Here is a 12920-nt window from a genome sequence, read left to right as displayed (position 1 = left end):
GAAGTGGTGGGACCAGATGCCATGAGCTTCGTTTCCTGAATGTTGAGCCAACTTTTTCACTCTCCACTTTCACCTTCATCAAGAGGCTTTTGAGTTCCTCTTCACTTTCTGCGATAAGGGTGGTGTCATCTGCATATCTGAGGTTATTGATATTTCTCCCGGCAATCTTGATTTCAGTTTGTGTTTCTTCCACTCCAGCGTTTCTCATGATGTACTCTGCATATAAGTTAAATAAACAGGGTGACAATATACAACCTTGATGAACTCCTTTTCCTATCTGGAACCAGTCTGTTGTTCCAGATCCAGTTCTAAGTGTTGTTTCCTGACCTGCATACAAATTTCTTAAGAGGCAGATCAGGTGGTCTGGTATTCCCATCTCTTTCAGAATTTTCCACAGTTTATTGTGATCCACACAGTCAAAGGCTTTGGCATAGTCAAAAAACCAGAAATAGATGTTTTTCTGGAAGTCTCTCGCTTTTTCCATGATCCAGTGGATGTTGGTAATTTGATCTCTGGTTCCTCTGCCTTTTCTAGAACCAGCTTGAACATCAGGAAGTTCACAGTTCACATATTGCTGAAGCCTGGCTTGGAGAATTTTGAGCATTACTTTACTAGCGTGTGAGATGAGTGCAATCATGTGGTAGTTTGAGCATTCTTTTGCATTGCCTTTCTTTGGGATTGGAATGAAAACTGACCTTTTCCAGTCCTGTTTTGGAAAACTGCTGAGTTTTCCAAATTTGCTGGCATCTTCAGTGCAGCACTTTCACAGCAGCATCTTTCAGGATTTGAAATAGCTCAACTGGAATTCCATCACCTCCACTAGCTTTGTTCGTAGTGATGCTTTCTAAGGCCCACTTGACTTCACATTCCAGGATGCCTGGTTCTAGGTGAGTGATCACACCATCGTGATTATCTGGGTCATGATGATCTTTTTTGTACAGTTCTTCTGTGTATTCTTGCCACCTCTTCTTAATATCTTCTGCTTCTTTAAGGTCCATACCATTTCTGTCCTTTATTGAGCTCATCTTTGCATGAAATGTTCCTTTAGTATCTCTGATTTTCTTGAAGAGATCTCTAGTCTTCCCCATTCTGTTGTTTTCCTCTATTTCTTTGCATTGATCGCTGAAGAAGGCTTTCTTATCTCTTTTTGCTATTCTTTGGGACTCTGCATTCAGATGTTTATATCTTTCCTTTTCTCCTTTGCTTTTTGCTTCTCTTCTTTTCACAGCTATTTGTAAGGCCTCCCCAGACAGCCATTTTGTTTTTTGCATTTCTTTTCTATGGGAATGGTCTTGATCCCTGTCTCCTGTACAATGTCACAAACCTCATTCCATAGTTCATCAGGCACTCTATATTTCAGATCTAGGCCCTTAAATCTATTTCTCACTTCCACTGTATAATCATAAGGGATTTGATTTAGGTCATACCTGAATGGTCTAGTGGTTTTCCCCACTTTCTTAAATTTAAGTCTGAATTTGGGAATAAGGAGTTCATGTTCTGAGCCACGGTCAGCTCCTGGTCTTGTTTTTGCTGACTGTATAGTGCTTCTCCATTTTTGGCTGCAAGGAATATAATCAAACTGATTTCAGTGTTGACCATCTGGTGATGTCCATGTATAGTCTTCTCTTGTGTTGTTGGAAGAGGGTGTTTGTTATGACCAGTGCATTTTCTTGGCAAAACTCTATCAGTCTTTGCCCTGCTTCATTCCGTATTCCAAGGCCAAATTTGCCTGTTACTCCAGGTGTTTCTTGACTTCCTACTTTTGAATTCCAGTCCCCTATAATGAAAAGGACATCTTTTTTGGGTGTTAGTTCTAAAAGGTCTTGTAGGTCTTCATAGAACCATTCAGCTTCAGCTTCTTCAGCGTTACTGGTTGGGGCATAGACTTGGATTACTGTGATATTGAATGGTTTGCCTTGGAAATGAACAGAGATCATTCTGTTGTTTTTATGCTAATATTAATTGTTTTCATTTTTAAATGTTTTTAAAGATTACATTTAAGATAATATTTGCTTTTTTATATAAACTATTTACATGGTTCAAATCAAATGTACTGAAGAAAATAAAGTGAAAGTGAAGTCGCTCAGTCATGTCCCATGGACTGTAGCCTACAAGGCTCCTCTGCCCATGGGATTTGCCAGGCAAGAGTACTGGAGTGGGTTTCCATTTCCTTCTCCAGGGGATCTTCCCAATCCAGGGATCGAACCTTGGTTTTCCACATTGCAGGCAGACACTTTACTGTCTGAGCTACCTCCTGGTAACCTCCAAACTGTGCACTTGAATTCCATCCCTCATGTGTAATCATTTTTTTTTAAATAGTTCAGTTCAAGTTTCAATTTCTATAATGATTCAATATATGTATAAATGTAAGGCATATATGCATAAATGTAATATACATAAAACCTATGTGTCTATAAATTAAAGTGTATATATATGAACTTCTTATATATAGGAAGTAGTAGCATGTTTTAGCTTGGAAAATCCCATGGATGGAGGAGCCTGGTAGGCTGCAGTCCATGGGGTCGTGAAGAGTCGGACACAACTGAGCGACTTCACCTTCTCTTTTCACTTTCATGCATTGGAGAAGGAAATGGCAACCCACTCCAGTGTTCTTGCCTGGAGAATCCCAGGGACGGGGGAGCCTGGTGGGCTTCCGTCTATGGGGTCACATAGATTCGGACACGACTGAAGTGACTTAGCAGCAGCAGCAGCATGTTTTATGTACTCTACCTGCCTTTTTAATTTTAAAATCTTGAATATAGGCCTTCCCTGGTGGCTCAGTGGTAAAGAATCCACCTGCCAATTCAGGAGACACAGATTCGATCCCTGAGTCAAGAAGATCCCCAGGACAAGGAAACAAGAACCCAGTCTGGGTTTCCCAGGTAACGCTAGTGGTAAAGAACCCTGCCAATGCAGGAGACATAAAAACCATGGGTTGGATCCCTGGGTTGGGAAGATCCCATGGAGGAGGGCATGGCAACCCATTCCAGTATTCTTGCCTGGAGAATCTATGGACAGGGGAGCCTGGAGGGCTCCATAGGGTTTCAAAGAGTAGGACACAACTGAAGTGACTTAGCACATATGTACACCAGTATTCTTGCCTGGGAATTCATATGGACAGAGGAGCCTGGCAGGCTACAGTCCATGGGGTCACAAAAGAGTTGCACATGACAGCAATTAAACAACAACAATCTTAAAGATGATGTCATAGACTGTGTACAAAAATGCACATGCTTCCTTTTCAGAATTGCCTGGTACCCACTGTATGATTGTACTGTGACTTGTTCAACATTCCCCAACTGAGAAATATTTGTAGTTTTCTTGGTCTTCTGTTGAAATCGTACAAAAGATAACTTTATGTATTAATGATTCTAGTAGAAAGACAATGCAAAACTACTTTGAGCAACAAAGATGCCAAAAGAGAGAGCTTTGGACTAACTCTGTGGTCACTACGGTCACTCAAATTTTTTTTTTTTGGGGGGGGAGGCTATATTTGGATTGTTTTTATTGCATTGACTGGGAAACTCTTGACATACTGAATCAGAGACCACCTGAGTTACTTTGCATATTAAATGCTTTGTCAAACATTAGAAATGGCAACCCATTCCAGTATTCTTGCCTAAGAATATCCCATGGACAGAGGAGCCTGGTGGGCTATGGTCCATGGAGTCGCAGAGAGTTGGATATGACTGAGCGCACACATATCTAGCTATTACATTGCTTCCAGTCCTCTGAATGAAGGAAGGGGCAGCTGGTCACTGTAACAGTACTATATCCTGGGATTTTTGCTGTGGAATACTGGATATCCGGTGGATTGTGTCCTAAAGCCAATGCCCCATTTAAGTACCACGTGGTATTTATAATCCCTTTAATTGCTTTCTGCAAAATAGAAACTACAGGCTAATTATGAAATTCAGTCACAAATTTCTGATATGTTCTTTAGATACAAAGGAAAAATGCCATTTTGGTTTGTTCCTAATTTGTAAGTGAAGAAATCATATACAAATTGTGAAAAATTGAATTGTTTTCAAGCAAAGGGACTTTGGGCAGGGATTTGCAGATATTTCTTTTTTGTCCTCAAAAAAGATAAATCTTGGCTATGTTTTATAAATGGGACACCCAAATGTAGCAGATCTTAAAAAACAATGGTTCTGGTCTAATAGTCACATTTCTTTCTGCAAATAGAAACAATTTCACATGGTCTAGTTATGTTCTCAGGCCAGATTTGAAGACATTTTTGTCTTACATAATAACAAGAAAAATAGAGTGGTTTTGAGTCCAAACTTAATCAAACTTTTGTGTTTAAAAACTTCAACTGCTTCAGCCTTTTCCCAACTGGGAAATACTCCATAGAAAGTTTGTGTTAGAGAGGCTGGATTTATGTGTCGAAAATATACTTGAAAAAGTATACATTTGTTTATTACTTTCACCTCATTTATTGGGGTCATATTGAATATTTACTGTATGAAATTAATTTTTAGTAACAGTATTCCAGTATAGATCATTTATTATAAAGGAAATAAAATTTTTATTGCAGTTACTATGACTGCTAGTTTTTTGAACTAGCAATATATTTGAACTAGCAATATAATCTAAAAACAATCTAGAAATTATCTAACAATGTCCTATGAATACATATTTGATTTTCTTTAATGTTGTTAACAGCATTGTTTACTTCATCAAAAATATCTTTTAGTGGAGGAAAGTTGAAAATAAGTTATCTTTCATTTTTCTGAGATATAGTTTTCTTTTGAGTAACTAGGTTTTTGTCTTATGAATACAGTAATTTTTATTACTAATATGCTTTCTCCTTTAAGCTTTAATTGCTAAAACTGGGGGCCAAATCTAGTCATGCATGTATAATTCACATTCCTGAACATTTTTATGTGCTCATCATTATTTTACTTTTATTTTTCTCATAAGATATAATTTATATTATCTGATTAGCTGATATATCAACCTACCTTTTATTACTAGAGGAGATATATTATTATAACCATGTCATTATTATTAATAATGGGAAGAATAATTATACTTCATTTCCAAGATCACTCTTTATCTACAATGTAAAATAACTGATCAACTTTTTTTAAAATACTGATACATTAAAAAATAGTCTATTTGTCTTGTCACTATTTATTTAACTGTATCAAAAATTCTTCTTCATTAGAAATTTACATATAAGAAAAAGCACACTTTTTCTCTTTTATTTGTTGAAGTTTTTCGGCACATGTAATCAAGTCTTTTTCTTTTTTTTTGTATATTGTCAGCAGTAAAAGAAAATTTAGTATGCAGATGATGACTTCATAACGTGCAATTATGCACATAAATAAATTAGAACAAAATGATGTAGTATCAATCTTAATGAACACTGTAAGACTGAGAGAAACATTAGTACAATGACAGGTCAATTAGTTGGTTGAGAATCAGTGATGTGAGATTTACTAAGATGTACTTTAGAAACGGCGACCATAGAATGAAATGCTAAATCCACCCCCAGCCCCACAAGTATATCTCACACTTTATTTGACCACAAAAGGTTCTTTTGAAAGAACCTTTATATCCAATGCAGCAGTTACAATCAGAGGCAATTAAGGATCCATAGAAGGGTATCAATCTTCATGTGTAGCTTACCTTACTGATTTCCTTAGAACAATGCCCAGATTGAACAAATTAAGATAATACAAAGTACTACAAGAAAATCTTCCATATACACAGATTTTGAAACCTTACAGAAATAAGAAAAGCAATTTCATATCAAGAAGTCCTTCAAATTTCAGAAAAAATATAGTCCTTTTCCTTGATTCCTCTAGAATACTAAATATTATAACACATGATTCTCAACAAGTTACCTATTTGGTTATAAGAAGTAACATGAAATTTGTAGAGTAACTTGCAAATCCTTGTAAATCATCTCACATTTTCTTATTCACTTTAAATTAAGATTTTTATATAAAATAATATATTTATAAATTTAATAATAAATTTTACATACATACCATGAATACTTAATAATAAACAAGGATCCAATTATCTCATATGAGACTTAGACTACTTTTAATTGTGTATTTGGGTCCTTTGTTTATCATATTTATAATTGAATTGTTGTAATAAATACCTATCTTAGAAATTCTGATTTCTAGATCTTCAAAATTAGCAGAATGTGCATATGATTATGTTAAAACTTTCTGGAATTTCTAGCCTGACCACAGGGGTAAGCAACCTGTATAATTACAATTCTGTACTCATACAACCATTCTGTTTTTCACTTTCAGTACAGTTATCAATACATTATATGAAAATTCAACATTTTATAATAAAATAGGCTTTGTGTTAAGATGATGTTGCCCCAATATAGGCTAATTTAATGGTTCTGAGCATTTTTAAGGTTGGCTAAGCTAAGGTATGATGTTCCATAGGCTAGGTATATTAAATGCATTTTTAGCTTAAAATATTTTCAGTTTACAGTGGGTTTATTGGATATAACCCCATTGTAAATGGAGAAAGATCTATACATATTTATAGCTCACTAATTCAGCTGTAACATCTATTAATTACAGTTTTATCAACAAAATATTATAGACAACTTTGCAACAATTTTGTTTTCTGAAGCTGTGTTTTACTTACATTCCACAAAATAGCAATAGTGTAACTCTTTACAGCTATTCTTCAGACATGTATAGAGTTGTCTATCCTAGGAATCAACATTGCCATTTTCAATTGCTGTTGGTAAGAAAAATGTAATTTTATTTCCAAATCTATATTCTCTACTTCTGAAAGTCACACAAAATGAATGTAGTATTTTCCACAAATCTTGTTTTCCAATATAGGTATTATATAAGCAGGTACTAGAGCTCTCCATTTTATGATGTTTACTATGAGTGTGATAATTTTTTTTGGTCTAGGAGGTGTTTAAGCATTCTGAGTGTCCAATTCTTTACTAGTCAAAAATATAAATCAATAGGTTATAACACAGAGATTGTTCTAGACTTGTAGTAAGGTGAAAAAAATGTAACACTTGTGGATTTTGTCTACTTGATCTGTGCTGTTCATGCTTCAGTCAATTTATTAAGCATCTCTTTTCATGGAGAATGCATACTCTGAATGTACTTGCTTTATGATTGTGTATCGAAAATCCAATAATTTTCAAGCTTTATATAGTTTTCTGAACTCTCTTTGCGTTGTTTTGACCAACTCTTTCCTTGCAGTCCCTCTTCGTACTTTCAACATATTTGTTGTCTAACTTTCCTAAACTCTAATGAACTTACTTGCTTGTGCATGTCTCTATTAGTGAATATATTAAAGAGATCTGTGCATTTTATTTATTTTTGTTATTGTTCTTTAGTCATTAAGTCATGTCTGACTCTTTGCAACACATGGACTCTAGCCTGTCAGGCTCTTCTGTCCATAGGATTTCCCAGGCAAGAATACTGGAGTGGGTTGTCCTTTCCTCCTTCAGGGAATCTTACTGACCCAGGGATTGAACCTGCATCTCCTGCATTGGCAAGCGGATTCTTTATCTATCCAAATATTTCTGTACTGAAGTCCTTATTTAAACATTTCTTAGGTGATAATAATAAGTAAGATTACTGTGTTCCATTTATCTTTCATATTACCTGGGACAGTATAGTCACCTAAGAAATGTTAAAATAAGGACTTCAATACAAAAATACTTGGTGGAAAACCTGACTTCTGGCATTGATATAGCCAGAGGTTCACAAAATTTGGTACTCTGTAAATATCTCTGGTGGAGAAGGCAATGGCACCCCACTCCAGTACTCTTGCCTGGAAAATCCCATGAACGGAGGAGCCTGGAAGGCTGCAGTCCTTGGAGTCGCGAAGAGTCAGACATGACTGAGCGACTGCACTTTCTCTTTTCACTTTCATGCATTGGAGAAGGAAATGGCAACCCACTCCAGTGTTCTTGCCTGGAGAATCCCAGGGACGGGGAAGCCTGGTGGGCTGCCGTCTATGGGGTCACACAGATTCAGACACGACTGAAGTGACTTAGCATAGCATAGCATGAATATCTCTGGAATTTGTTTTCTCCTGTATTATTACCTTTACGCTAAGGTGGTCCCATTCTTTGTTTTGGCAGAACAAGCACCAACAGCTTCAAGTCAGGTTCCTACAAACTCAGCATCTTTAGCAGGAAGACAGATGTCATCTCCCATAACTTTCTACTAAAGCATTAGAATGGCCCCTGAATAGCCTTGTTTTGGTTATAGTGTCTCAGTGGTAAAGAATCCTCCTACCAGTGCAGGAGACGCTGGTTCGACCCCTGGGTTGGGAAGATCCCTGGAGGAGGAAATGGCAACAGTATTCTCACCTCGAAAATCCCATGGACTGAGGAGCCTGGCGGGCTACAGTCCATGGGGTGACGAAAGAGTTGGACACAGCTTAGTGACTAAACATCAAAAACCAGAGCAGACCATATCTGTAGTGAATGGTGGAGTTAGCGGGATGGGGAATGCACAGCCTGGCCAAGCCTTCAGTGTGATCGATGTGGTGGGCGATGGCTAAGGCCAGCCCCACCTCCAGTGACATGCTGGGAAGAGTAGAGAGCTTAGTTTCCCAAAGCGAGAAAGCGATACTTAGCAGACAGAAAAAACAGATGATCACTACATATCCTAAGGTGTTAGAAAATGGCCTCTAATAATCAACATGAACAACCCACGTCTGTCTATAGTCCAACTATAATTACTTAGATAATACTAACTGAATACATTGTAGGTATATATGTATATATATATATATATGTATATTGTATATGATTATACAATACATATAACATTGTATAATGTTAACTGGCAATCATTTGCCAATTGTTTTTATTCTTTGAAAATTTGTATCTCCTTCAAAATACCTGTGATTATCTATGTTTCGTTGAACCAGCTTTTTTTTTTTTTTTCATTTTAACAAATGAGTTATAAAAAGATGTTTATACTTTGGATATGTAGTAAAGAGTTCAAATGCATCTGTGCCTAATGAAGACCAATTATGTTATTATACTATTAAATGTATGCACAAGATTTCCATTAAGAAAGAAAAATGAAATGTAGCAAAGGATTTTTCTTTCTCTTTGATATAAATACATACATATCTATACATAGAAAGAGAAAGAAAGGAGAAGCATTGAGAGAGTAAAAGATACACATAAACACACATGCACACACACACACAATAAATCCATGAAAATATCTTGCCATTTTCCAACTGGGTCTATAAAAATTCAAATTAAGAAAATAGAATTCCTAGGCTAAAATATATGTACAATCCCAAGTTACTCTAAAACAGGCAAACTGTTACAAGTCAACTGTAGAAGTGCATGCAACAAAAGAAATACATATGGAGGAATTTTCATTTAAGAAAGAGTGAAATGCTCTTTGGCCTGCCCAGGTGGCTCAGTGGTAAAAAACAACAACAAAAAAAATTGGTCTGCATTGCAGGGGATGCAAGTTCAATTCCTGGGTTGGGAAGTTCCCTTGGAGAAGAAAATGACTACCCACTGCAGTATTCTTGCCTGGGAAATCCCATGGACAAGGAGCTGGCAGGCTACAGTCCATGGGGTGGCAAAGAGTCAGACATGACTGAGCGACTGAGCATGCACACAGGATACATTCTTTGCAACCAAGAGGCTGTTTTAAAGAAGTATCTAACCAAAATAAGGAATTATAAAATGATAAAGGCAGCAATTGATTTATTTAAAACCATGAACCTGGTGGCTCAGAGGGTAAAGAGTCCATCTGCAAGGTGGGAGAACTAGGTTCAGTCCCTGGGTTGGGATGAGCCCCTGGAGAAGGGCATGGCAACCGACTCCAGTATTCTTGCTCAGAGAATCCCCATAGACAGAGGAGCTTGGTGGGCTACAGTCCATGGAGTCACAAAGAGTTGGACACAACTGAGTGACTAAGCACACACAGATGAAGATAGTAGAAATGATTTCTTCAAGACTTGAATTGTTTTTCCCTTTGGGCCATGTCAACTATATTAGAAATCACATAAGTGAGTTAATTAAACAAATGTTTTCAAATCATCATGATCTCTACTTCTAAAATTGACCACTATTCTATCTTCATTGAAAGCTTTTCTGACACAAAATCCACAAATGGCCTTTTCCTAAAAAAAGTGTTTAATTTAGAATGACTTTACATTTCTCCTTACTTAAAGACATATATTTATTTCTTGTAAAACTCATCATCTTGTGACTTTAACAAATAACAAACCCCTTTTTCTACCACTATACTATCTGGATACATGTTCACTGTAGCCCTCGTTCCTTTATTTAAAATGATTGTGCCCATGTCTCTCTCCTCTTTGTGCTATAAACCCTTCAGAGCTAGGATTGTTCTTCAGTGTTTTGTGCCTGTGTGGTGCCTAGAATATAGGAAGTGCTTAGTTTGTGCCTTTTGAATAAATGAATGAGAGAGGGAAGAGTGTGTTGTATGTGTGTGTGTATTGTGAGAGGAGGGAGAGGAAGAGGTGAGACAGAGGTCTTGCATGGATGTAAATACTTATACATCAGTGTGTTTAAGTATATAAATTGGCAGATGGGGAAAATGGTCTGTTCACGCAGGATAATTCCCTTAAATATGCAAGATATATTTTTCTTCGTTAGGTATGTTAGGACTCTGTTGGAGCCTTAATAATCCCTAAGAACCCCTTAAGCCCCATCTAAAGTGTCCCTAGTGGCTCAGATGGTAAAGAATCTGCCTGCAACACAAGAGCCCCAGGTTCTATCCCTGGCTCAGGAAGCTCCCCTGCAGGAGGAAATGGCAACCTACTTCAGTATTCTTACCTGGAAAATCCCATGGACACAAGAGCCTGGTGGGCTACAGTCAATGGGAATTCAAAAAGTTGGACATGACTGAGCGACTAACACTAAACAGTTCTTATTTCCATTTCTATAGGGTTTAAATAAACAGTGCCTTAAATGTGCAGTATTCTGTTGTGATTTGTGTCTTTAATTGTAACTGTTACAAGCAATGAACCAAAGTCAGGAATTTTTGCTGATTAGCAATAAATGATTTTTACAAATGTTATTATAACTGGCCTTTATTGAAGTTGCTACAATGAATTTAAATCAGAAACAAAGAATGTTTTATTGATCAGTGTCTCCCTTCCTGCTAAGCCAATCAGTCACTTGCCTCTTGAAACCACTAAACACTCCAGTATATATTCAGGGAAGACCCAGTCGGTTCAGTTCAGTTCAGTCACTCAGTCGTGTCCAACTCTTTGTGAGCCCATGAATTGCAGACGCCAGGCCTCCCTGTCCATCACCATTTCCCGGAGTTCACTCAGTCACATCCAATGAGTCCATAATTCCATCCAGGCATCTCATCCTGTATATCCCCTTCTCCTCCTGCCCCCAATCCCTCCCAGAATCAGAGTCTTTTCCAATGACTCAACTCTTCACATGAGGTGGCCAAAGGACTGGAGTTTCAGCTTTAGCATCATTCCTTCCAAAGAAATCCCAGGGCTGATCTCCTTTAGAATGGAATGGTTGGATCTCTTTGCATTCCAAGGGACTCTTGAGAGTCTTCTCCAACACCACAGTTCAAAAGCATCAATTCTTCCGGGCTCAGCTCTCTTCACAGTCCAACTCTCACATCCATACATGACCACAGGAAAAACTATAGCCGTGAATAGACAGACCTTTGTTGGCAAAGTAATGTCTCTGCTTTTTCAATATGCTACCTAGGTTGGTCATAACTTTTCTTCCAAGGAGTAAGCGTCTTTTAATTTCATGGCTGCAGTCACCATCTGCAATGATTTTGGAGCCCCAAAAAATAAAGTCTGACACTATTTCCACTGTTTCCCATCTATTTCCCATGAAGTGATGGGATTAGAGATTCGTGACATTGTACAGGAGACAGGGATCAAGACCATCCCCATGGAAAAGAAATGCAAAAAAGCAAAATGGCTGTCTGGGGAGGCCTTACAAATAGCTGTGAAAAGAAGAGATCAGATCAGATCAGATCAGTCACTCAGTCATGTCCAACTCTTTGCCACCCCATGAATAGCAGCACGCCAGGCCTCCCTGTCCATCACCAACTCCCAGAGTTCACCCAGACTCATGTACATCAAGTCAGTGTTGCCATCCAGCCATCTCATCCTCTATCGTCCCCTTCTCCTCTTGCCCCCAATCCCTCCCAGCATCAGAGTCTTTTCCAATGAGTCAACTCTTTGCATGAGGTGGCCAAAGGACTGGAGTTTCAGCTTTAGCATCATTCCTTCCAAAGAAATCCCAGGGCTGATCTCCTTCACAATGGACTGGTTGGACCTCCTTGCAGTCCAAGGGACTCTCAAGAGTCTTCTCCAACACCACAGTTCAAAAGCATCAATTCTTTGGTGCTCAGCCTTCTTCACAGTCCAACTCTCACATCCATGCATGACCACTGAAGGCTATGAAAAAACATAGCCTTGACTAGACGAAACTTTGTTGGCAAAGTGATGTCTCTGCTTTTGAATATGCTATCTAGGTTGGTCATAACTTTCCTTCCAAGGAGTAAGCGTCTTTTAATTTCATGGCTGCAATCACCATCTGCAGTGATTTTGGAGCCCAGAAAAATAAAGTCTAACACTGTTTCCACTGTTTCCCCATCTATTTCCCATGAAGTGATGGGATCGGATGCCATGATCTTCGTTTTCTGAATGTTGAGCTTTAAGCCAACTTTTTCACTCTCCACTTTCACCTTCATCAAGAGGCTTTTAAGTTCCTCTTCACTTTCTGCCATAAGGGTGGTATGCATATCTGCATACCTGAGAAATATTGATATTTCTCCTGGCAATCTTGATTCCAGCTTGTGTTTCTTCCAGTCCAGCATTTCTCATGATGTACTCTGCATATAAGTTAAATAAACAGGGTGACAATATACAGCCTTGATGAGCTCCTTTTCCTATTTGGAACCAGTCTGTTG

The sequence above is a fragment of the Bos javanicus genome, chromosome 27 (assembly GCF_032452875.1).
Source record: "Bos javanicus breed banteng chromosome 27, ARS-OSU_banteng_1.0, whole genome shotgun sequence".
In the NCBI taxonomy this organism is placed as follows: domain Eukaryota; kingdom Metazoa; phylum Chordata; class Mammalia; order Artiodactyla; family Bovidae; genus Bos; species Bos javanicus.
Note: the sequence above shows the minus strand (reverse complement) of the source record.